The sequence below is a fragment of the Schistocerca nitens genome, chromosome 3 (assembly GCF_023898315.1).
Source record: "Schistocerca nitens isolate TAMUIC-IGC-003100 chromosome 3, iqSchNite1.1, whole genome shotgun sequence".
NCBI classification, from domain to species: domain Eukaryota; kingdom Metazoa; phylum Arthropoda; class Insecta; order Orthoptera; family Acrididae; genus Schistocerca; species Schistocerca nitens.
In genome coordinates this window covers 190,610,640-190,635,057 of record NC_064616.1, presented here as the reverse complement: position 1 = coordinate 190,635,057, position 24,418 = coordinate 190,610,640, and the positions used below count along the sequence as shown (strand labels likewise).

The window sequence follows — 24,418 nt, the reverse complement described above, 5'->3', positions numbered from 1 at the left end:
ACACACACACACACATACAGGGTGTTACAAAAAGGTACGGCCAAACTTTCAGGAAACATTCCTCACACACAAAGAAAGAAAACATGTTATGTGGACATGTGTCCGGAAACGCTTACTTTCCATGTTAGAGCTCATTTTATTACTTCTCTTCAAATCACATTAATCATGGAATGGAAACACACAGCAACAGAACGTACCAGCGTGACTTCAAACACTTTGTTACAGGAAATGTTCAAAATGTCCTCCGTTAGCGAGGATACATGCATCCTCCCTCCGCCGCATGGAATCCCTGATGCGCTGATGCAGCCCTGGAGAGTGGCGTATTGTATTACAGCCGTCCACAATACGAGCACGAAGAGTCTCTACATTTGGTACCGGGGTTGCGTAGACAAGAGCTTTCAAATGCCCCCATAAATGAAAGTCAAGAGGGTTGAGGTCAGGAGAGCGTGGAGGCCATGGAATTGGTCCGCCTCTACCAATCCACCGGTCACCGAATCTGTTGTTGAGAAGCGTACGAACACTTCGACTGAATTGTGCAGGAGCTCCATCGTGCATGAACCACATGTTGTGTCGTACTTGTAAAGGCACATGCTCTAGCAGCACAGGTAGAGTATCCCGTATGAAATAATGATAACGTGCTCCATTGAGCGTAGGTGGAAGAACATGGGTCTCAATCAAGACATCACCAACAATGCCTGCCCAAACGTTCACATTTCAACACAATCACCGAAGGCAACATTACCTTCCTTCAATTGGGCCAACTGGCGGTGAATCAAGGAAGTACAGTACATACTGACGAAAATAAAATGAGCTCTAACATGGAAATTAAGCGTTTCCGGCCAGATGTCCACATAACATCTTTTCTTTATTTGTGTGTGAGGAATGTTTCCTGAAAGTTTGGCCGTACCTTTTCGTAACACCCTGTATACACTCATACATACGTACATCTATTTTTATAAGTTGACTTGGTTACATTTTACGTCCAATATTTGTAGTAGGCGTTAGAGAACATTTCGTATCCACTCTTCGGCAGTCTCTCCTAGAAAACTGATATACCACTTTCTTTTATATGGCTAATTCATAATTTTTCCCTTAACCTTGTTCGTCATACACTGACCTGCTCGTGCAATGTGACGCACAGCTCCATGTAAGAAGGCTAGCCAGACCTAGATCTACTCCGCGCGGCGGACTGCCGATCATTGGTCTGGAACATCAACCAGCCTGAATGTGGTTCTTACGCGGTTTTCCACACTGTTCTAACAAATGCTGGACTAGTCACCAATTTCTGCCTCAGCAAAACCTACATTCCCATACTTAAAATACGATAACACACAGGATCACAGACAGACGACACATACAACTTATGCCCTTAAATTAAGTAATGACTGTGACGTCAGGAATTCCATTCGGCCAATGTGATGAAATAAAACTGAATTGTGAAATCATGAAAGGAAAATGAGAGAACCATCTGTGCTATTCACTGAGAACCGCGTTTCAAAACAAAATGAAGAAAAAAATGCATAGGATCAATAGAGGTGGAACGTTAAATCTGATCAAGAATGATATGAGTTACAGGTGTTCGTTATATAGGTTGATCGGCCAACACCAATATTGGTCTCGAATCGTGTTTTGAAGCTAAGGTAATCGAAAATCAGATCGTTGACCGGGTGAGTTTACTGCCTAGTTCAGTAAGAACAATATGGGCGCTATAATCTGCTAAATCCAATTCTATATGAATGTCATGACCGTGAAGAAGTATTTCATACGCATCGCACACACTGATTCCCTCTGAAACAAAATTAAACCCGTCTTCAACTTACAAACAGCTTCTGCATATGGAAGATAACAGCTAATAGAATGTCAATATTAAAAAAATAGTTTGGTAACATGGTTACTTCTTGACTCAAACTGTCTTTCTTACCTGTCTCGAGCAAACGGACAATTAATCCCACCAGCAAATAGTTGAGAGTACTGCCGCAAATCAGTCTTTAGATACCTTATGAGTCAGGTCTTCTTGGTTTCGGGAGCAAGGACTAGTTAAACGAGCAATATTTCATCTCTCTTTATACCACCAAGTTCCAGGAGGCAAAGTTTCACCCCATTAATTTATCAGTGTAGAAGTTTGAGAACATAATGAACATACCCCTTCCCTTTTACGACTAATAGAGCATTGATCAGCAGTTAGTCCAGATACCTTTTCGATGAATCCCCTCCTTTTTTAAAGAAGGTAAAGAAGAAATGCTTCTCTGTATAGCACAAAAGCATTTTACGTTAACCATATTCATATCAATTCCTAACGAGGACTCTCACAAACTTCCCTTTCAGTTTTCACTTACGATGCAAAATCAGAAAGAAGTAATGCTCTACCGTGCGGTAGGTGAATATACCTACGCGTTTCAACATTAATGGTACATAGATAAAGCTATAATATAAACCTCTGCCAAATTTTGACACGACGCAATTGAGGCATTCGATGTGTCTTCAAAGCGATGTTTTCAGTAGCATAAATTTAATTCCACGGTGCGTCGGTGACTTTAAGGAGTTAGTTGCAAGGATAGAGCATAAGTCACACATATGTAGCTAACTTGACAGGGTGTCCCACCTAACTTTGCCACCTCATATATTTCCGAAATGAAACAAAATGTGAAAAATGCAATTGCCCAGGGATACACCTATGTCGGGCTCACACAATGGGCAGGAGTGATCATTGCCAACTAGTACTCAAATATGACTTTCAAAACAACTCTTTTTTTTTTAGATGCACATGTATGTTTTTTTTGTACTCAAGTGAAAACTAGAGGTACAGTTACTGATTGCAGACTTGGCTTCACTGTTCTAAACCTTATACCTTTTAGAATACTTAGACTTTAAATAATGGAAACGGTGCCACACTTTCTGCCGTAATGCGGGTTGCCTGCACAGTTCTGACGCCTGCTGTACGCAACCCTTGCTCTAAGCAATTTAGCAGAAACTGTGGCGCCGTTGTCATCCTTTAAAATCAACGTATTTCAGAAGTTATGAGGTTTAGGACGGTGAAAACAAGTATATAGTAGTTAATTGTACCTCTAGTTTTCATTTCCGTAGAAAAAAGTCAGACATGTTTTGTGCTGAAAGTGGTGTTTGTTTACATTTATGGATTGTGCAGCCCGCATCTCGTGGTCGTGCGGTAGGGTTCTCGCTTCCCACGCCCGGGTTCCCGGGTTCGATTCCCGGCGGGGTCAGGGATTTTCTCTGCCTCGTGATGGCTGGGTGTTGTGTGCTGTCCTTAGGTTAGTTAGGTTTAAGTAGTTCTAAGTTCTAGGGGATTTATGACCACAGCAGTTGAGTCCCATAGTGCTCAGAGCCATTTGAACCATTTTTTTTTTTTTGGATTGTGCATTCCTGCTCATTTTGTGAGTCCCTGACATAGCTGCATCACTGGCCAATCGAAATTTTCAAGTTTTGTTTTGTTTCGGAAATACATGATGTGGCATAGTTAAGTGGGACACCTTGTACGCTTGGCAAATATGTAGAACGAGGAAGAAGTGTTACCAGCTGTGCTATGACGAAATGTAAACAAGATGATAAAGGCATGATATGACTTTGGTACTTACCAACAATCTAAGAAATACCCACAGTTGATATGGATAAATGTTATTGTTTGCAATACACAGATGAACTACTGGCACGATTTGAGATTGTTCGTTTTTTAACTACATGCACTATATTTTTACGGTTGTGTAGAAACTAAAATTTTCTATAATTTTCTTGTTTCTATAGGAATACTACTGTCAATTGTTAGGCAGTTCTTGAATAACCAGTTGTGTAAACTTCCTCGGAATATATGCTTTAATATAAACGATATGCCATTTCCATCGATTAGGTCTAGTTTCAAGTTTTTCATAGTGCCAACGAGATTCCTGTCATGACTTAATGACTGACGATGATTTTTGGAATTGTTTTAATTGTATTCCTGTCTACTAACTTCTAATCACCTAAGATGTTACAGATACATTCCGCCAAGTATAGTTCATTGATCCTCACGTCAGCCTACGTGATCAACGCGTGCAGTTAACGGCCACCCCTTGTGATCAGACTAAGAGTCAAATTGCGTGCCTCAGCTGGGTCACCTTTTCTCCATGAGGCCCATAGTTCCGCCTCATCCACAACACCAGGCTAGTCTGTGCATTTGCAATGACAGCCATTTCCGAATGGGGCAATGGTCAGCTCATTTGCCTAGTAAACAGGAGACCTGGGTTCGAATCCCCGTCTGGCGCAAATTTTCAACTTTCCCCAGCTAATGCCACTAATTCCTTTAAGTCTTGCTTATAGTAATTCCACACTGTACCACAAAACCCCAATTTTTCCATCAGTAATTTAAATTCATTACAATGCAAGGAACATCCTTAGCTGCTTACAGGCGTTGACATACGTCAACGGGGACAGATGAAAATGTGTGCTCCGACCGGGACTCGAACCCGGGAACTCCTGCTTACATGGCAGACGCTCTAGCCATCTGAGCCACCGAGGACACGGAGGATAGTGCGACTGCAGGGATTTATCTCTGGCACGCCTCCCGCGAAACCCACATTCTCAACGTATTGTCCCGCACTACATTCGTAGTGCCCCCGCCCATTATACTCATTACTCGCGGCGCGTTGCCGATTCCTGTAAGAGTTCGGGCTCTGTCTGTGCATTCGCACAGAAGAAGCAGGAGATCCCGGTTTCGAGTCCCGGTCGGGGCACACATTTCATCTGTCCCCGTTGATGTATGTCAACGCCTGTAAGCAGCTAAGGGTGTTCATTTCATTGTAATTTCATTCTAACGAGTTGCATGGTCACCGATGGTACCTGTTCTTTTGGACATGTCCGAAAGAACAGACATCATCTTAGTATTTAAATTCATTAGTTCAAAACGCAAAAGATTTACGTTTAGAGATTACTGTTATGCACAGCACAAGTTTTATTCTTATTCTTACGATCTTCTCAATTTGTTGCAACATCGTGTGTGAGAAAATTTTAGTTCTTAGATTTTAAAAAAAATGTTGTATTATCTTCTCTTAAAATGAATATTAAAAGCAGGTGTCGTATATAAGTCTGTTACCTACTAATTCTATCGAGTGGGATGACATAATGGCTAAGGAACAGGATAGTTGCCAGAGAAGAGTGGATATGAAGGCTTCATTCAGCCATCCTGATTTAAGTTTTCCATTTTTTCCATAACTCAGTTACGGCGAATGCTTTCTTCAACGAAACCGCAGCCTCACCGTGGATAATTTACTAATTTTACTGTCTGTACATACTACAGCCCACAGGACAAATGTAATTTCGAGGAAAGGAAAGGAAATTAAACGTTAGTTTCGGTTTTACCTGACTTCCTGAAGATCCGTACAAAAAATAAAAGAAAATGGTGATCACCCACGACATCATCACGATGACACTACGTGTTTCATACAAGTACATAAAACAATTCCAGTGTTGGCTCCTTCCACCGGTTAAGAACTGCGCTGCAAATCTCACGTAAGGAGGAGGAGGCGAAGCAGGTAACGCAGTCGTCAACCGACAGAAAACGACATCTGAAATACATTCATTAGGCTGAAGATTTCCAGAATTTCAGAGTTATCGCATACATCAGATACTGCACTATTCGAAGTAATGGCTTGCCACCAAAAATTAAGTTATCTAGAAGTGATAGTGCACAAAACTGCACTTAGTATGATCTTCATCTACACCTACATGACTACTCTGCAAATACAATTTAAGTGCCTGGCAGAGGGTTCATCGTACCACCTTCACAATTCTCTATTATTCCAACCTCGTACAGCGCACGGAAAGAACGAACACCTATATCTTTCCGTACGATCTCCGATTTCCCTTATTTTATCGTGGTGATCGTTTCTCCCTATATATGTCGGTGCCAAGAAAATATTTTCGCATTCGGAGGAGAAAGTTGGTTATTGGAATTCGTTGCAATGAAAAACGCCTTTCTTTTAATGATGTCCGGCCCAAATCCTGTATCATTTCTGTGACACTCTCTCCTATATTTCGCGATAAAACAAAACGTGCTGCCCTTCTTTGAACTTTTTCGATGTACTCCGTCAGTCCTACCTGGTAAGGATCCCACACCGCGCAGCAGTATGCTAAAAGAGGACAGACAAGCGTAGTGTATGCAGTGTCCTTAGTAGATCTGTTACATTTCCTAAGTGTCCTGCCAATGAAATGCAGTCTTTGGTTAGCCTTCCCCACAAAATTTTCTGGGTGTTCCTTCCAATTTAAGTTGTTCGTAATTGTAATAGCTAGGTATTTAGGTGAATTTACGGCCTTTAGATTAGACTGATTTATCGTGTAACCGAAGTTTAACGAATTCTTTTAGCAGTCATGTGGATGACCTCACACTTTTTGTTATTTAGTTTCAACTGCCAATTTTCGCACGATTTAGATATCTAAATCATTTTGCAATTTGTTTTGATCTTTTGATGACTTTATTAGTCTATATACGACAGCGTCATCTGCAAACAACCTAAGATGGCTGCTCAGATTGTCTCTCAAATCGTTTATATAGATAAGGAACAACGAAGGGCCTATAACACTACCTTGGGGAACGTCAGAAATCACTTCTGCTTTACTCGATGACTTTCCGTCAATTACTACGAACCGTGACCTCTCTGACAGGAAATCACAAATCCAGTCACATCACCTAGACGATATTCCATAAGCACACAATTTCACTACAAACCGCTTGTGTGGTACAGTGTCAAAAGCCTTCCGGAAATCCAGAAATACAGAATCGATCTGAAATCCCTTTTCAATAGCACTCAACATTTCATGTGAATAAAGAGCTAGTTATGTTTCACAAGAACGATTTTTTCTAAACCCATGTTGACTGTTAATCAATAGACAGTTTTCTTCGAAGTAATTCATGTTGTTCGAACACAATATACGTTCCAAAATCCTGCTGCGTATCGACGTTAACGATATGGGCCTGTAATTAAGTGGATTACTCCTACTACCACTCTTGAATATTGTTGTTACCTGTGCAACTTTCCAGTCTTTGGATACATATCTTTTGTCGAGCGACCGGTTGTATATGATTGTTAAATAAGGAACTAATGCATCAGCGTACTCCGAAAGGAACCTAATTGGTATACAGTCGGGACCAGAAGACTTTCTTTTATGAAGTGATTTAATTTGCTTCACTACTCTGAGGATATTTACTTCTACGTTACTCATGTTGGCAGCTGTTCTCGATTCGAATTCTGGAATATTTACTTCGTCTTCTTTTGTGAAGGCATTTAGAAAGGCTGTGTTTTGTAACTCTGCTTTGGCAGCACTGTCTTCGATAGTATCTCCATTGCTATCCTGCAGAGAAGGCGTTGATTGTTTCTTGCCGCTAGCATAGTTTACATACGACCAGAACCTCTTTGGATTTTCTGCCAGGTTTCGAGACAAAGTTTCGTTGTGGAAACTATTATAAACATTTCGCATTGAAGTCCGCGCTTAATTTCGAACTTCTGTAAAAGATCGCCAATCTTGGGGATTTTACGTCTGTTTAAATATGGTATGTTTGTTTCGTTGTTTCTGCAACAGTGTTCTAACCCGTTTTGAGTACCAAGGAGGATCAGCTCCGTCGTTTGTCAATTTATTTGGTAGAAATCTCTCAATTGCTGCCAATACTGTTTCTTTGAATTCAAGCCACATATGCCAACGGCCTTGCCGCAGTGGTAACACTGGTTCCCGTCAGATCACCGAAGTTAAGAGCTGTCGGGCTGGGCTAGCACTTGGGTGGATGACCATCCGGTCTGCCGAGCGCTGTTGGCAAGCGGGGTGCACTCAGCCCTTGTGAGGCAAACCGAGGAGCTACTTAATTGAGAAGTAGCGGCTCCGTCTCGGAAACTGACATACGGCCGGGAGAGCGGTGTGCTGATCATATGGCCCTCCATATCCGCATCCAGTGACGACTGTGGGCTGAGGATGATACGGCGGCCGGTCGGTATCTTTGGGCCTTCATGGCCTGTTCTGGAGGAGAGTTTCTTAAGCCACATCTTGTCTACAATACTATTATTAATTTAGAAGCAGTGGAGATTGTCTCTCAGGAAGCTGTGTGTTATTGTCGTGAAACTGGCTAGGCTCCCACTTTTATGCCCGAAGGACGATATCTCATTGGCTGGATTACGTCATGATATCACAAAAATGGCGCGTACTGAGGTGGCGCCCTCCAAGTCCGTAGAGTACGCCATCATTCGGCTATTGGAACTGATAAGTGTTACGCCGTCACCAAGGTAGCCCCTGCGGGCCGGCAACACATCTAACACCACATAGGGCCGAGGTTGTCTATGCCCAAGGCGTAAGCAATGGTAAACATTGGCTGTTTTGGAAACAGACATTCTGCGTACTACTTCCTTCAGAGGGAGTTCGAGATGGCCTGCAGGACGTATTACTACACCAACATCTGATTGGCTGGCCAATACTATTTAAAGGCTGGAACCAGCACCGAATGTCAGTTCACGCCGAATACCGACCTCAAGGACGTCTCCACAAAAGACTACGTTTTTGCCATCGGAATAGGACTTGCAATGAAGTGTATGTGTGTTACCACGGACTCTTGTGGGAAACTTAGAAGTTATATTTTGTTGCCTCTAATAGGAAATTCTTACTGCCTTTATGATTGTGACTTTTCGTTGTTATTTAGTCATTTCCATGTAGACTCATGTAAATAAAAGTTGTGTTGTAAAAACTTTCAAATTGACAGTTAAAACAGGTGGGGCAGCACAAGTTCGCCACTGTCACTAGCCACAGCTAATTTTTAGAGGGAGGATTTCGAAGAACGGGCGTCGAATTGTATCCCCGTCCGTCCGACCAGCTTCGTCAGATATGTTGACGATGTGTTTTTAATCTGGCCGCATGGCAGTGGATGACTGGATTCGAGTACATTGGCGTAATGAATCTCCCCATATCCTATGGCAACCTGATGGGACGGTTTGGCTTGGTGAATGCCTTGGTAAAGTTACCTGTCATCTCATGTAGTGCTAACAGCGAGGTACAGAGGAGCTGGTGTTGTGGTATGGGGCTGTTTTCTGTCGTTATGATGCGATCCCTTTATTGCTCTTGAGAAAATGTTAATTATGGAAGGCTATGAACGTATCTTACAACATTGTGTGCTGTATGCAGTAAAGGATGCGTTCGGAGAGGATGATTGTTTGTATCAGAATGATAACGCAGGTGCTCTGGCCTACCCAGAGCCCCAACCTGGACCTCTGAGATGTCTTAGAACGTCGACTTCGATCCAAATCCCAGCGTCCAACTCCACCACCGTCTGTGGTTTCAGCTCTTGACGAATAATGGACTGCCATTTCTCACAGGCATCTAGACACCTCACTGAAAGTGTCTCCCGCAGAGTTCAAACTCATAAAAGCGAAGGGTAGATACACCCTAATTTCATGTCCATTAGTAGATGTCCGGATACTTTAGATCATATATTGTAAATTTAAATGTCACGAAGTGTTTGTTGAAGGTATGTGCATAGCCATATATGGAAGCGAAACGTGGACGATAGACGATTCAGACAAGAAGAAGATAGAAGCTTCTGAAATGTGATATTATAGAAGAATGTTGAAGATTAGATGGGTAGATCGGACAGAAAATCAGGTGGTACTGAATCGAATTGGGGAAATACGCTTTATGGCACAGCTTGACTAAAAGAAGCGATAGGCTGACAGCACACATCCTGAGTCATGGCGAAATCTTCAGTTTGGTAATGGATGGAAGTGGGGGGGGGGGGGACTGTAGAGGGAGACCAAGGCTTGACGAAAGTAAGCAGGTATAAAGGGATGTAGGTTGCGGCAGTTGTGTAGAGGTGATGTGCCTTACTCAGGATAGACTAGCATGGAGAGTATGCTCGGACCTCTGTCTGCAGTGAGGCACTGTGTCAATTGTTTTTCGGGAATCAGTTGCCCTCCATCTACAGTTCGTAGCATTTGAGCGCGAAAATATCAAACTGTTTTTCGCAAGACTGATGCATTCTAAATCCGAGCAGATTTGTGGACAGAAGCTTTGCTGTCTAAAGGATATTTAGTGTATTCTAACTTAGAGTATACTAAACAGTTCTGCAGCAAACCGATGGTAAGAATACTGGTCTCTAATTTTCTGGGTCCACTCTTATATACAGTAGTAACCTTCGCTTTTCTCCGATCCCTTGGTACTTTGTACGTGACGAGAGATACGTGTTAAACGCAAGCTAAGCAAGGGGCCACTGACGAAGAGTACCCTCTGGAAAACCGAACTTCCATCCGGACCTGGAAACTTATTTGCTTTGAAGTCTATCAGTTGCTACTAGACACCAGGAATTTCTGTTTCTGTGTCCTCCATACGACAATCTGTGCGACGGTCAAACGATGATTCCTGTGTACTATTCTCCTGTGTAAATGATTTTTTAAGCGAGATATTTGAAACTTTAGCTTTCCCTCTCTTGTGCTCCATTGCGGTACCAGACTGGTCGATGAGTGACTGTACGTAAGGCTTCGAGCGGCTTAGAGGTTTTTCTCAGGACCAGCATTTTTTCAGGTTCACGGAATGACCTTTTGCTAACGAGACTATGGACGCTGCTGTGTGCTTCACGCGTTGATCGTTTGATAGGTGCAAGAATTTCTACTAACTTTTGCCTGTAGACATTTTCAGGTTTCTTTTCTTTTTTAAGACCGAGAGTGCAACACTCTCTGCCTCCTCAGGATTATCCTAATTTTGTTATAAAATCACCGAGGGTCTTTTCAGGTCTCCAGGTTTCGCAATATTTCACAGTTTTCCCAGATGACCTCATAGAATTCGTAGTAAAAGCATAAACTTGTTTTTATGGAGGGTAAAGCTTGGCATACAACAAATTAAAGCTACAGTGCTAGCTGTTTCCATCCCGGTTCCCTTCCCACGGGCTTTCTGAGTGATTGATTGCTTTGGGTTGCCGTACGGTATCCCGAAAAGAAAGAAAAACATGCTGCACTGCGAGGAGCCGATATCGAATAAACAACGCGAGTTTACAGAGCTAAATTGTTAAATCTTAAGTAAATTTAATTTACCATATCCTCCGAAGGGTATAGCTAATGTTTGCATTACGAATATTGTTTCCGGTGCGTGAACATTTACAAAAAAATGAAAACGTACAGCTTCCGAAGTACTTCATGTGGCTCTTGCACAGAAAAGGCAAGTAATGTGGGTTAAACATTGCATTCATTTTATTGGCGTCACGAATAGAAAAAAATGTTTTTGCGTTTTTCACGCGTTTCATTGTTCAGTTGCAAGAAGTCTCTGAACACCAAGTTAAATCTTTCAAGGGATAGTGCTGGTTAGTGCTCTGAAAAATTAGGACGCAAATCTGGAACACAATTATTCACATAAAGTAACAAAAGGATAATTTTAGGGAAACCGTCCTCCTTAGTCTAAAATCCTAAGCTGATTTAGTTTGCTTTGTCTCACTAAAAATGCGACTGAAAACGTTAAGTATGATAACTCTTTATAGGTACCACACTTATCTAGAATTCCATTGTCGTTATAGAGCAGACTGTAAAAACAGGATCCAAAGCAAAAAAACCACACGGGTGCAAGTCATAATCAATGATGACGAAACTGAAATTCTGACAGTAGCCGCAATCTGGCAATGGCTACAAGTGGAAATTTAAAACTCCCTGGCGGATTAAAACTGTGTGCCGGACCAAGACTCGAAGTCGGGACCTTCACCTTTCGCGGGAAAGTGCTCTACCAACTTTTTTTTTTCGTTGTTGATCGTTGTGTTTGGTTGTTGCGGACGTCACATGACATCCGGTCAGGTTCGTTTTGTTGATCCTTCCACTCAGTTTTTTATTACAGAGGCCAACCAGCTCTCTGACCGAACACGCTGAGCTACCGTGCCGGCCACCAACTGAGCTACCCAAGCACAGGTCACGACCCCTCCTCACAGCTGTATTTCCGCCAGTACCTCGGCTCCTACCTTTCAAAGAGCTGTGATGACGGGTCGTGACTCGTGTTTGGGTAGCTCAGTTGGTAGAGCTCTTGCCCGCGAAAGGCAAAGCTGCCGAGTTCGAAATTCGGTCCGGCATACAGTTTTGATCTGCCAGGACGTTTCATTTCAGCGCACAGTCCGTTGCAGAGTGAAAATTTCGTTCTGGAAGTGAAAATTTGTTCCGCACTACACCTCGAACCTGGATTTCCCTCTTCAACCGAGCGGTCAACGCATTTAGCGTTTTCATAAGCTCAATAAGTGTACCACACACTAACTACGAGACGTATCCCTATACCGTAACACCTCCTCCTCCGTACGTCACTATTGGTACTACACACGATGTCAGGTGACGTTTTCCAGGCATTCGACAAACGCCTATCCATTCCGTTTGGTTGCCCAACGGTATAGCGTGATTCAACACTCCAAATCACTCGTTTCCAGTCATCCAGTCTCCAGTGGTGTTGCTCGTCACACCACCTCAAGGGTCGTTTACCATTGACTACAGAAATATGTGGCATGAGATGAGCTGTTTGATCATTGTAACCCGTTCTTTTTAACTTCATCCGCACAGTCATTGTACTAGTCGGACTGCTTGGTAGCACATTGGAATCACGAGTGGTTCCTTCGGATGATTTCATGTGATTTTTTAAAACCACCCTCCCCTGTGTTCGATGGTCTCTGTCGGTCAATGCATGAGGTCTCCGTGGTCCTGGTCTAGCTGCAGTCGTTCCTCTGTATTTCCACTTCTCAGTCACATTACGAACAGTCGACCAGGTCAGTTTTAAAAGGTTTGAAATATCCCTGACAGATTTGTTACTAAGTGGAAGTCACTGAGCGTTCCTGACAGACCCATTCCGGTGTTACTGCCTGCTTCTCTAGTGACAGCACAATGCTCTCGCCTCGCTTTTTACTGGCGCGTCCACCTCTTGTGACTTCAAATATTCAAATCTGCGTTACATAGCGGCGTATACTTTTGATCAGATAGTATAATACTAGAATGAGAAATCACTTACTCCATCTAGCACTCAGTCTCTGTGTGGCATAGAAAAATATGATGCATTCAGCCGCAAATATCTTGAGCAGCAATGTAGTGATTTAAAAATTTTGTAGATAATACGCGTAACATTAACTTCAAACACTAACTGAAATTATATCTGCTTGACATCCCACTCCACGAAATGTCTGAATGTGTAGTAGTAGTAGTAGTAGTAGTAGTAGTACTAGTAGCAACTGTGTGTGTATGTGTGTGTTTAGACAGGAAGAAATTAAATAAGAAAATACGTGGTCATCAGTTTGCCACATTTTTCGCCGAGAAAATGTAGCCTACTACAATCGTGTCGTACGATAGGCCACAGGTCTGATCCACGGAACAAGCAGATAACTAACTAACCCGTTCTCTCAGCATGAGTTTTGCAAACCCCCAAAGATATTCACAAGGGATTTTCTGAATAAAATCTGGGCTCTCATAGTGCGAAGCTGACATAAATTTTAAGTATTGGTACTCCACATAAAATTTGAAACTGTGGCTTTTGCCGCTACATCATATGTAGCTCAAAGACAATGACAGATATTTTTCGTAGGTGCTCTTCGGGGTTAGTAAAAAGAACGAAACGACTAACCGTCGACCACACTCTTTACAGATGATGATAATCATTAACCTTACCAGTGATTTACGGATAGTTGTGCCTCACATTTAAAACTATATTCTTAGCATTGAAATGTATTCATATTAGAAATGAGGATTAGCTTGGATTTCGGTGTACTCATTTCGGAAAGAAGCAATCGTTCATCTGTGAATGCCAGCGTTGAAGATGAAACGTGACAATTACGATGGACTTAGGAACCTACCTTTACCTCTCAATTCAGCTGAACCTAAGATATTGACAGTTGTACGATATATGTTCATTTCTTCTAAATCACTATTGTATTGTATTAAACCGGGGACCTAGAAACGACGGAGCGGCTTCGTCCCGCCGTAGCCCTCAGTGGTACACAACCCCACAACAGGCCACAGCAGTCCACCCGCCCCACACTGAACCCAGGGTTAATGTGCTTTTCGGCTCCCAGTGGAACTCCTCCCCCCCCCCCCCCCCCCCCGGGCCTAGAAGCAGCGCGTTAGACCGCGCGGCTAGTCGGGCGGGCTTAAATCATTATTGTAAGGGAAGAACGTATATATCAATGTCCAGGAGAAAAATTGCACGTGTGTTTCAAACGTTAAACAAAAAACTACAGAAAATCGTCAGTGATTACGTTTTTTTATGGAGACCGTCTCTAGATCTAAATAAAATATTTCTCAATTACCTACAACATTCGAATCACTTCAATCGTTTTTTAGTGATTTAGCTGCGGAGATCTCTCTATGCAAATTATTCTGTTACAACTTCGTACTGGAAGACAATCATAAAGCAACATCTTCACATATATATTTTTTTCCTTCAATGGCGACTATTCTGAAGAAATGGATGGTGTCGCCGTTGGGTGCCTCTTATCACCGGTGGGCGAAAACGTATTCGTGGAGGATTTTGAAGAGTAAACTCCGGTAAAAGCTCCGTCGTGCTCTTTAACATATGTTGACGACATATTTGCAGTGTGACCAAATTCGAGTGAAAGGCTCCAGTGGTTTCTCCAACGTCTGTAGAATCTACATCCCAACATCTCATTCACTATGAAGGTGGAAGTGAATGGTTAACTCCCCTTTTTTGACGTCCAAGTCAAGCGGACAGCACTATGGGACAGACTGTTTACAAGAAAACCACCCACACCGAGTTGTATCTCCATGCCTCAAGCTGCCATCATTCTTCACATCGCGAGGGTGTGCTACATGCACTAGTCCACTGAAAAAATGGAAATGAGCGTATGGCATCGTTGGCCGGGAGGGCCCATTCGGGGAAGTTCTGCCGCCAAGTGCAAGTCTTACTCCAGTCGACGCAGCATTGGGCGACTTGCGCGCCGGTGATGAGGATGTAATGATTATGAGGACAACACAACACCCAGTCCACGAGCGGAGAAAATCTCCAACGTGGCCGGGAATAGAACCCAGGCCCACTTGCATGGGATGCGAGCACGTTACAACCCAGCTAAGCAGGCGGACTGGTCCACAGAGTCCGTACAATAATGGACGAACAAAGCCTAACAAATCTCAGCAACTGAAGAACTGATACGGTGGGAGACATACCTGACGCGAGTTCTGGTTTTACAGGCAGAACAAATAAAACACGACGAGGAGAATAAGACAATAGCGCATCTAATGAAGACGGCAAAGTATCGAACAAAATCGGCAGAATCTTGGATCAATGTAACATTAAACGCTTGTTTTAAAAACAATACGCCAGTGTATTTTAGATGTTCCCTACCCCCTTCGTCTGCTATGTTTTTTACGTACATTTTAAATTTGAATTACTTCATGATTCACAAATGCACAAGAGGTATTTTGTGTTAATATCTTGCAAAACCAGTAATATTAAGTCTTCACGTGACACATGCCACATAGAGGACGTTCCAATCCCTGTCACACCGAGGTCTGCTGAACAGGTGCATGTAAACAGCGGCCTCAGTTTATGTGATCGCTCTAAGCTTGTGGTTATAGCTTGATACCGGTGCCTACCAATTTTAATTGTATATTACAGGCAAGTTTCTGCCAACTGTTATGTTCATACTCAAGTGTAGTTGTGATTTTCTGTTTTATACTCTCTGATCGTTATGTGAAAATTTTTAACTTGTAGCACTGAGGATGGTCACTAAGTGACCGAAAATCGATTTTGCTGGCAATAAAACAATAAAATACGACCAATGCTGATTTTTCCTTCCAATTATATCCACTATTTGGTCGTGGTGCACAGAACACTCCATGGAGCCGCCAGTCGATAAACGCTTTTCCGACCACCTCTGAAAACACGTTCGCTATCAGACACGGTGAAAGATGACTTAGGGCTCCGTAAGCCGGGTGCCTACAATATACCATGTAAATTGATAAGGTGTACATCGGGCAGACTGTGCGTAGAATCGAAAAAAGGTGCCAGGAGCACAGGGGACATACGGAAGCAAATCAACGAACAAAATCAACGGTTGCAGAACACTGCGTAGCTACAGGGGACTCAACGAAAAACGAACCAACTTAAATATTAAGACAGACCTCGTCGTTTTGGGATTGCATTCTAAAGGAGAATGTTGAAATATGCGCGGCCGACGGCGTAATCAATAGAGAAAATGGCTTCTCTTAGAGTGCAGCGTAGGACGCAACGCTGAAGTAACAACATCGGTTCGACGGGAGAGACAGAAACACTGAGGGACCGGAGTTCGCGCATAGCATTCAAATTCGCGTCTCCCCACACCCCACTCGACGCAACGTGCGGCAGTAAGGGAAGAGGTTGGGGAGCGATAAGAGAATAAAGGAGGAGCGATGTGGCAAAAACGCTCATTCTATAGGTATCACCTGAAGATGAAGACAAGGTACGCTGACGAAATGTCGTGCTTCGTTAAATACTGTACCTCCTGGACGCCCGAGAGCAGTAAAAATACACTACTGACCATTAAAATTGCTACACCACGAAGATGACGTGCTACAGTCGCGAAATTTAACAGACAGGAAGAAGATGCTGTGATATGTAAATGATTAGCTTTTCAGAGCATTCATACAAGTTTGGCGCCGGTGGCGACACCTACAACGTGCTGACATGAGGAAAGTTTCCAACCGATTTCTCATACACAAACAGCAGTTGACCGGCGTTGCCTGGTGAAACGTTGTTGTGATGCCTCCTGTAAGGAGGATAAATGCGTACCATCACGTTTCCGAGTTTGATAAAGGTCGGATTGTGGCCATCGGCGATTGCGGTTTATCGTACCGCGACATTGCTGCTCGCGTTGGTCGAGATCCAATGACTGTTAGCAGAATATGGAATCTGTGGGTTCAGGAGGGTAATACGAAACGCCGTGCTGGATCCCAACGGCCTCGTTTCACTAGCAGTCGAGATGACAGGCATCTTATCCGCATGGCTGTAACGGATCGTGCAGCCACGTTTCGATCCCTGAGTCAACAGATGGGGACGTTTGCAAGACAACAACCATCTGCACGAACAGTTAGACGACGTTTGCAGCAGCATGGACTATCAGCTCGGAGACCATGTCTACGGATAGCCTTGACGCTGCATCACAGGCAGGAGCGCATGCGATGGTGTACTCAACGACGAACTTGGGTGCACGAATGGCAAAACATCATTTTTTCTAATGAATCCGGGTTCTGTTCACAGCATCATAATGGTCGCATCCGTGGTTGGCGACATCGCGGTGAACGCACATTGGAAGCGTGTATTCGTCATCGCCATACTGGAGTATTACCCGGAGTGATGGTATGGGGTGCCATTGGTTACACGTCTCGGTCACTTCTTCTTCGCATTGGCGGAACTTTGAACAGTGGACGTTACATTTCAGATGTGTTACGACCCGTGGCTCTACCCTTCATTCTATCCCTGTGAAACCCTACATTTCAGCAGGATAATGCACGACCGCATGTTGCAGGTCCTATACGGGCCTTTGTGGATACAGAAAACGTTCGACTGCTGCCCTGTCCAGCACATTCTCCAGATCTCTCACCAATTGAAAATGTCTGGTCAATGGTGTCCAAGCAAATGGCTCATCACAATACGCCAGTCACTACTCTTGATGAACTGTGGTATCGTGTTGAAGCTGCATGGGCGCTGTACCTGTACACGCCATCCAAGCTCTGTTTGACTAAATGCTCAGGCGTATCAAGGCCGTTATTACGGCCAGAGGTGGTTGTTCTGGGTACTGATTTTTCAGGCTCTATGCACCCAAATTGCCTGAAAATGTAATCACATGTCAGTTCTAGTATACTATATTTATCCAATGAATACTCGTTTATCATCTGCATTTCTTCTTGGTGTAGCAATTTTAATTGCCAGTAGTGTATTGAAACCGCCGGGAAAGATTAAGATCACGCAATTTTCGACTTTCTTTCGTCGTGTCAGATAATATATACTGCTCGAGGACAGTTAGGCTGGTCGCAACGATGAATTTATTTTGAACAATGAACGTGGTAATCAAACAAAGGAAGAAATTATTCTCCCTAATAGATACAATATGAACAGACCATTGGTTGCTTGCTGCTTTCGACAACTGAAGATTTCACACTTAACTTTACAGCTCCTTAACCAAAGTTTATGGTAATTTTTTTCAGTAAAACTATTTTCTCTGCTTTGAAAGCTGGCTGACGTAAACCAGTTTCAAAACATGCTATTCTGCAATAAAACGTTCCCAGGTGTATTAGCGTGCCATCACTGTTTTTATACAAGTCAACTTTTCGGAAGATGTGGCTGGTATATTTATTAACATCCCCCTGTCGATGGCTACTAGTAACATTAGCATAAACATGGTGTATAAAACAATAAGACAACGGTGTCACATAGGCCTACCCGGAAAAATGTTTAGCTGAAGATAGCGCACATAAATTAGTCGCTACGCTTGAGAAAAAAAATAATATTATGTAGCTGTTGATGAATTTAAATGTTTTACTTTTGTGAAGTTCAAATGGCTCTTAGCACTATGGGACTTAACATCTGAGGTCATCAGTCCCCTGGAACTTAGAACTACGCTCCTGGAAATTGAAATAAGAACACCGTGAATTCATTGTCCCAGGAAGGGGAAACTTTATTGACACATTCCTGGGGTCAGATACATCATATCACATGATCACACTGACAGAACCACAGGCACATAGACACAGGCAACAGAGCATGCACAATGTCGGCACTAGTACAGTGTATATCCACCTTTCGCAGCAATGCAGGCTGCTATTCTCCCATGGAGACGATCGTAGAGATGCTGGATGTAGTCCTGTGGAACGGCTTGCCATGCCATTTCCACCTGGCGCCTCAGTTGGACCAGCGTTCGTGCTGGACGTGCAGACCGCGTGAGACGACGCTTCATCCAGTCCCAAACATGCTCAATGGGGGACAGATCCGGAGATCTTGCTGGCCAGGGTAGTTGACTTACACCTTCTAGAGCACGTTGGGTGGCACGGGATACATGCGGACGTGCATTGTCCTGTTGGAACAGCAAGTTCCCTTGCCGGTCTAGGAATGGTAGAACGATGGGTTCGATGACGGTTTGGATGTACTGTGCACTATTCAGTGTCCCCTCGACGATCACCAGTGGTGTACGGCCAGTGTAGGAGATCGCTCCCCACACCATGATGCCGGGTGTTGGCCCTGTGTGCCTCGGTCGTATGCAGTCCTGATTGTGGCGCTCACCTGCACGGCGCCAAACACGCATACGACCATCATTGGCACCAAGGCAGAAGCGACTCTCATCGCTGAAGACGACACGTCTCCATTCGTCCCTCCATTCACGCCTGTCGCGACACCACTGGAGGCGGGCTGCACGATGTTGGGGCGTGAGCGGAAGACGGCCTAACGGTGTGCGGGACCGTAGCCCAGCTTCATGGAGACGGTTGCGAATGGTCCTCGCCGATACCCCAGGAGCAACAGTGTCCCTAATTTGCTGGGAAGTGGCGGTGCGGTCCCCTACGGCACTGCGTAGGATCCTACGGTGTTGGCGTGCATCCGTGCGTCGCTGCGGTCCGGTCCCAGGTCGACGGGCACGTGCACCTTCCGCCGACCACTGGCGACAACATCGATGTACTGTGGAGACCTCACGCCCCACGTGTTGAGCAATTCGGCGGTACGTCCACCCGGCCTCCCGCATGCCCACTATACGCCCTCGCTCAAAGTCCGTCAACTGCACATACGGTTCACGTCCACGCTGTCGCGGCATGCTACCAGTGTTAAAGACTGCGATGGAGCTCCGTATGCCACGGCAAACTGGCTGACACTGACGGCGGCGGTGCACAAATGCTGCGCAGCTAGCGCCATTCGACGGCCAACACCGCGGTTCCTGGTGTGTCCGCTGTGCCGTGCGTGTGATCATTGCTTGTACAGCCCTCTCGCAGTGTCCGGAGCAAGTATGGTGGGTCTGACACACCGGTGTCAATGTGTTCTTTTTTCCATTTCCAGGAGTGTACTTAAACCTAACTAACCTAAGGACATCACACACATCCATGGCCGGGGCAGGATTCGAACCTGCGACCGTAGCGGTCGCGCGGTTCCAGACTGAAGCGCCTAGAACCGCTCGGCCACATCGGCCGGCTTTTGTGAAGTGTAACCACTATTCTTGATTAACTACTTTGAGTGTTTCATTGAAATATCTTACAACCGAATTTTAATAGTTACATCGTGTGAATGAATTAAGCCCCTAATGACATGAAATGAAGCTTCTCGACTGACAACAATGTCTAGGTAGCATTGTAAGTACGATCATAGTGACGGGATGAACACAAGCGATTTTCTCAGCAGTTGACAAGTAGTTCACACTAGACAATGTAACGCTCTGTCTAGGGCCATAAACCTTTACAAGCCTATAAACTATAACGAGTATAGATTCTGAGAGCCGGCCGGGGTGGCCGAGCGGTTCTAGGTGCTGCAGTCTGAAACCGCGCGACCGCTACAGTCGCAGGTTCGAATCCTGCCTCGGGCATGGATGTGTGTGATGTCCTTAGGTTAGTTAGGTTTAAGTAGTTCTAAGTTCTAGGGGACTGATGACCTCAGATGTTAAGTCTCATAGTGCTCAGAGCCATTTGAACCATTTTTTTTAATTCTGAGAGAGATATAGCCAGATTAAGCGCTACACAGAAATGATTTGAGGAGGAATATTTTTTAGGAATTACACTGGTCAAAACAATTAGGGGAACAGTTGAGATGTCTAGGTTCTGAAGTATTGTCATCGGCAGAATGAACTAAAATGGTTCGACGTTTTTCTGGCTGTTCTACGGGGTGGAGACGACAACGTTACGGTCACCAAAATGGTGGTAATAACAGAAAGTTGATGCAAAGGAGTTGGTGTTGACTTGTGTTTACTCTACCAAAGGAATTACACAAGCAGCTGGGTTTGGATAGGGTTGTGAACAGATAGTGCAATGCAACAACAACGTGATTTACCCGAAGCTATGACATGGAGAACCATGCGACGGTTGGAAGCGGCACAGACACAGAGGGAGGTGGCTGCAGCTATTGGAGTGTCCCAAAGTGCAATTTCCACGACCTGGACGCGTTTTCAGACAACAGGAACCGTTAAGAGAAGGCAAGGCCAAGGTCATCCACGGGTAACATTAGCTAGAGATGGCCGTTATCTCCGGTTAAAAGCCCGTCGAGACAGGAGGCTGAATGCAACTCAACTGCCACGCACCCTCCAGGCAGCAACAGGACGAGCAATGTCAACACAAACAGTCCGAAGTTGCCTTCGGGAATGTGGCCTCTACGCACTGAGGCCTATGGTGTGTGTCCCATTAAAACCACGACACCATTTATCCCGCAGAAACTGGGCGGAGGAACATCAGGATTGGAGTCGTAACGCATGGTGCCTGGTGCTGTTCACAGATGAGTCAAGATTTTGTCTTCACCCGAACAACAGTCATTCCCTCATCTTGAGAGAAGGTGGTAGACGAATGTTGTGGGCAGGAGACAGTATTGGCGGACTTACGGACCTGTATGCCGTTCAGAATGGCGGCTTGACTGCTCAGGGGTATAGAGACGAGATCCTTCGACCTTTTCTTGTGTCCTACGCTGCTGGCATAGGAGATGGGTTCCTTCTGGTGGACGATAACGCTCGTCCACACAGAGCTGCGCTGGTGGACAACATGCTTGAAGCTGAGGGAATTGAACGAATGGAGTGGTCAGCTTGTTCACCGGACTTAAACCCGATTGAGCATGTCCGGGATGCAATTGGCAGACGCATTGCAGCCAGGCCAGCACCTCCCACAACGGTTGCAGAGCTGGATATTGCACTCATGGAAGAATGGCCAAATATCACTCAAGAACAGATTGATAACCTCATACTGTCCATGCAACGCAGGTGTGCAACTGTACTGGCCGTCCGAGATGATCACACACCATATTAGAGGGCAACGAGAATGAGTGTTTTACTATTATGGTAGCCCCATGGTGCCTCGCTCTACGTAAACGCCATTTAAACCTCAAATAAAGAGTTGAGATAGCGAAGTATCGTACTGTATCACACACAAATTACAATTGTAACCGATATCTGAATAAAATACGTTAGCATATGTCTATTGTGAATGATATCTCACCTGATCCCCTAATTGTTTTGAGCAGTGTATGTATGTATTGTCAGTGAGGGAAAAGAGCGCGTCACCTAAGAGTAACAAAGATTGCTGAAAAATAATTAGATTGTTGGAAAAAAGCGTGGGCTGGCCAACGAAGTGTAAGAATGTGACTATCGTGAATTTTTAAGAAGACGTACTCAAAGGAGTCTTCGATATACTTGTGGTGAGGTTTGCAGTTCTGTCTAATGTGACGTGCTGTGACATTTGCTGGAAAGTGTCGTGTGACTAGGGTCTCTCGTCGGGTAGACCGTTCGCCGGGTGCAAGTCTTTCGATTTGAGGCCACTTCGGCGACTTCCTCGTCGATGGGGATGAAATGATGATGATTAGGACAACACAACACCCAGTCCTTGAGCGGAGAAAATCTCCGACCCAGCCGGGAATCGAACCCGGGACCTTAGGATTGGCATTCTGTCACGCTGACCACTTCCTTTTTTAAATCGTTGTCTTTGGTCGTTGCGGATGCCACATGACAACCGTTCGTTTGTTGATTCTTCGACTCAGTTTTGTATTACAGAGCCCAACCAGCTCTCTGAGCGAACACGCTGAGCTACCGTGCCGGTACCACTCAGCTACCGGGGGCGGACTGGAAAGTGATTCAAATCCTTGACCGTGATGCCTATCAGATTATTTTCTGATGAACGCCTAGACTAGTTTGTCGCAGCCTCTGCTAGCACAGGCACACAATCAGCCGTCCACAGGTGCCAACTATTCCTCCATTCAGTGTACAAGCCACGAGTAGCACGAGGAAGCCAAAAAATTGATTGCCGTTTCATAACGAAAAATCCACCTGCTGAAGATCTGTTTGTCTCTAAGCCAGCCACAACTAAAATTGCCGGCTCAGATTTAAGAAGAATGTGGGAGGAAATCACCCACTAACGCTCCTGAAGGAATCATCTTCAGCGATGTATAGAAATCACGGAAAACCAAGTCTGGATGGTCAGAATGGTCCTCGAACCGCCACCCTCCAGAATACGAGTGAATATCCGTCACTCTGCGGCACTTTCCTCGGTTCATGGCACTTCGACGCTCCAAAGTTTGTGAAGTTCATTTTCCGTGTATTTACCAAACTTTGTCACAGCCTTTATCAGATACGATCGGACATAATGCAATTTGGTGCACAATAAAGAATTTTCAGCATCGGTCTTATTATGTCAACTGCTCCTAAAAGTAAAAATGCATTTCTCAATGCTTGAAATTCTCGAAAACAGGGGTCCCTTTTGTGCGGCCTAGTTTTACACTAGAGGCTGCTAGGCCTTTCCGGACACACTGTCTTTAAGATTGGTGGCGGTTCGGGGCCTTGGCGGCCGCACACACGTCTGCTGGGATTACCTGCTCGCTAAAACTTACCCTGTTGGCCAGAGGGGAACCACTAGGTAGCATGATGGCATGTGCTTTAATCCGACAGCTTCAAACTTTGAAGACTGTGGCCTTACTTTCACACATGCTGTGAGACATCTGATGCTCTGACGAGGCCGCTGAGGAAAAACCGTGTTGCTGATGGGCTGCATTATCGGTCCTACTGTCATCAGGTCAGCACGGACCTACTAAAAGTGTTCTTACGCGCCAAGGAGAACATTTAGAGCAATGGAGACGGACATCGGTACGCTGAGACAACACTTTTAAATGGCTCTGAGCACTATGGGACTCAACTGCTGAGGTCATTAGTCCCCTAGAACTTAGAACTAGTTAAACCTAACTAACCTAAGGACATCACAAACATCCATGCCCGAGGCAGGATTCGAACCTGCGACCGTAGCGGTCTTGCGGTTCCAGACTGCAGCGCCTTTAACCGCACGGCCACTTCGGCCTGAGACAACACTCTACAGATGCACTCACAAAGGAACATACTCGCAGTGGGTCCCCAATTTTGTTCATCATTTGCACGACTGTAGTACATACTTAGATGCAACAAATGCTGCTTTAGTATGATGCGCTTCTCAAACATTTTCGAGATATCGGAGTTCGATATTTTACGAGCTGCTTGTATCTTCTGTACGAGCAGCAGCTGTAGAGCAAGGGCGTTAGCGAAACCGGCGACTGCAGAATGCAAGGCTGCACGTACTGCACTCGAGTAGCGTCATTTTCTTCTTATTACAAATATTCCCGGGAACAGTTGTATTGACACAACGAATCATTTTTATTTGAAAACGAACAGTTATAATAAAAATGATAACCTTTTTGATATATTCGTGGCGAGATATAATCGCGGAATTATTCATCAATATACTCGTATTTATGCACGTATCGCAAAGACACTGTT

General features: G+C 44.6%; 2 pseudogenes; one reads left to right on the top strand and one right to left on the bottom strand.

Annotated features, from left to right (window-relative positions):
* LOC126249142 (myosin-2 essential light chain-like) overlaps positions 1–23,538 on the bottom strand; it is a 109,081-nt pseudogene extending 85,543 nt beyond the window's left edge.
* Positions 7,680–7,797, top strand: LOC126250382 (5S ribosomal RNA; annotated as a pseudogene).
* Positions 23,539–24,418: the final 880 nt, after the last annotated feature.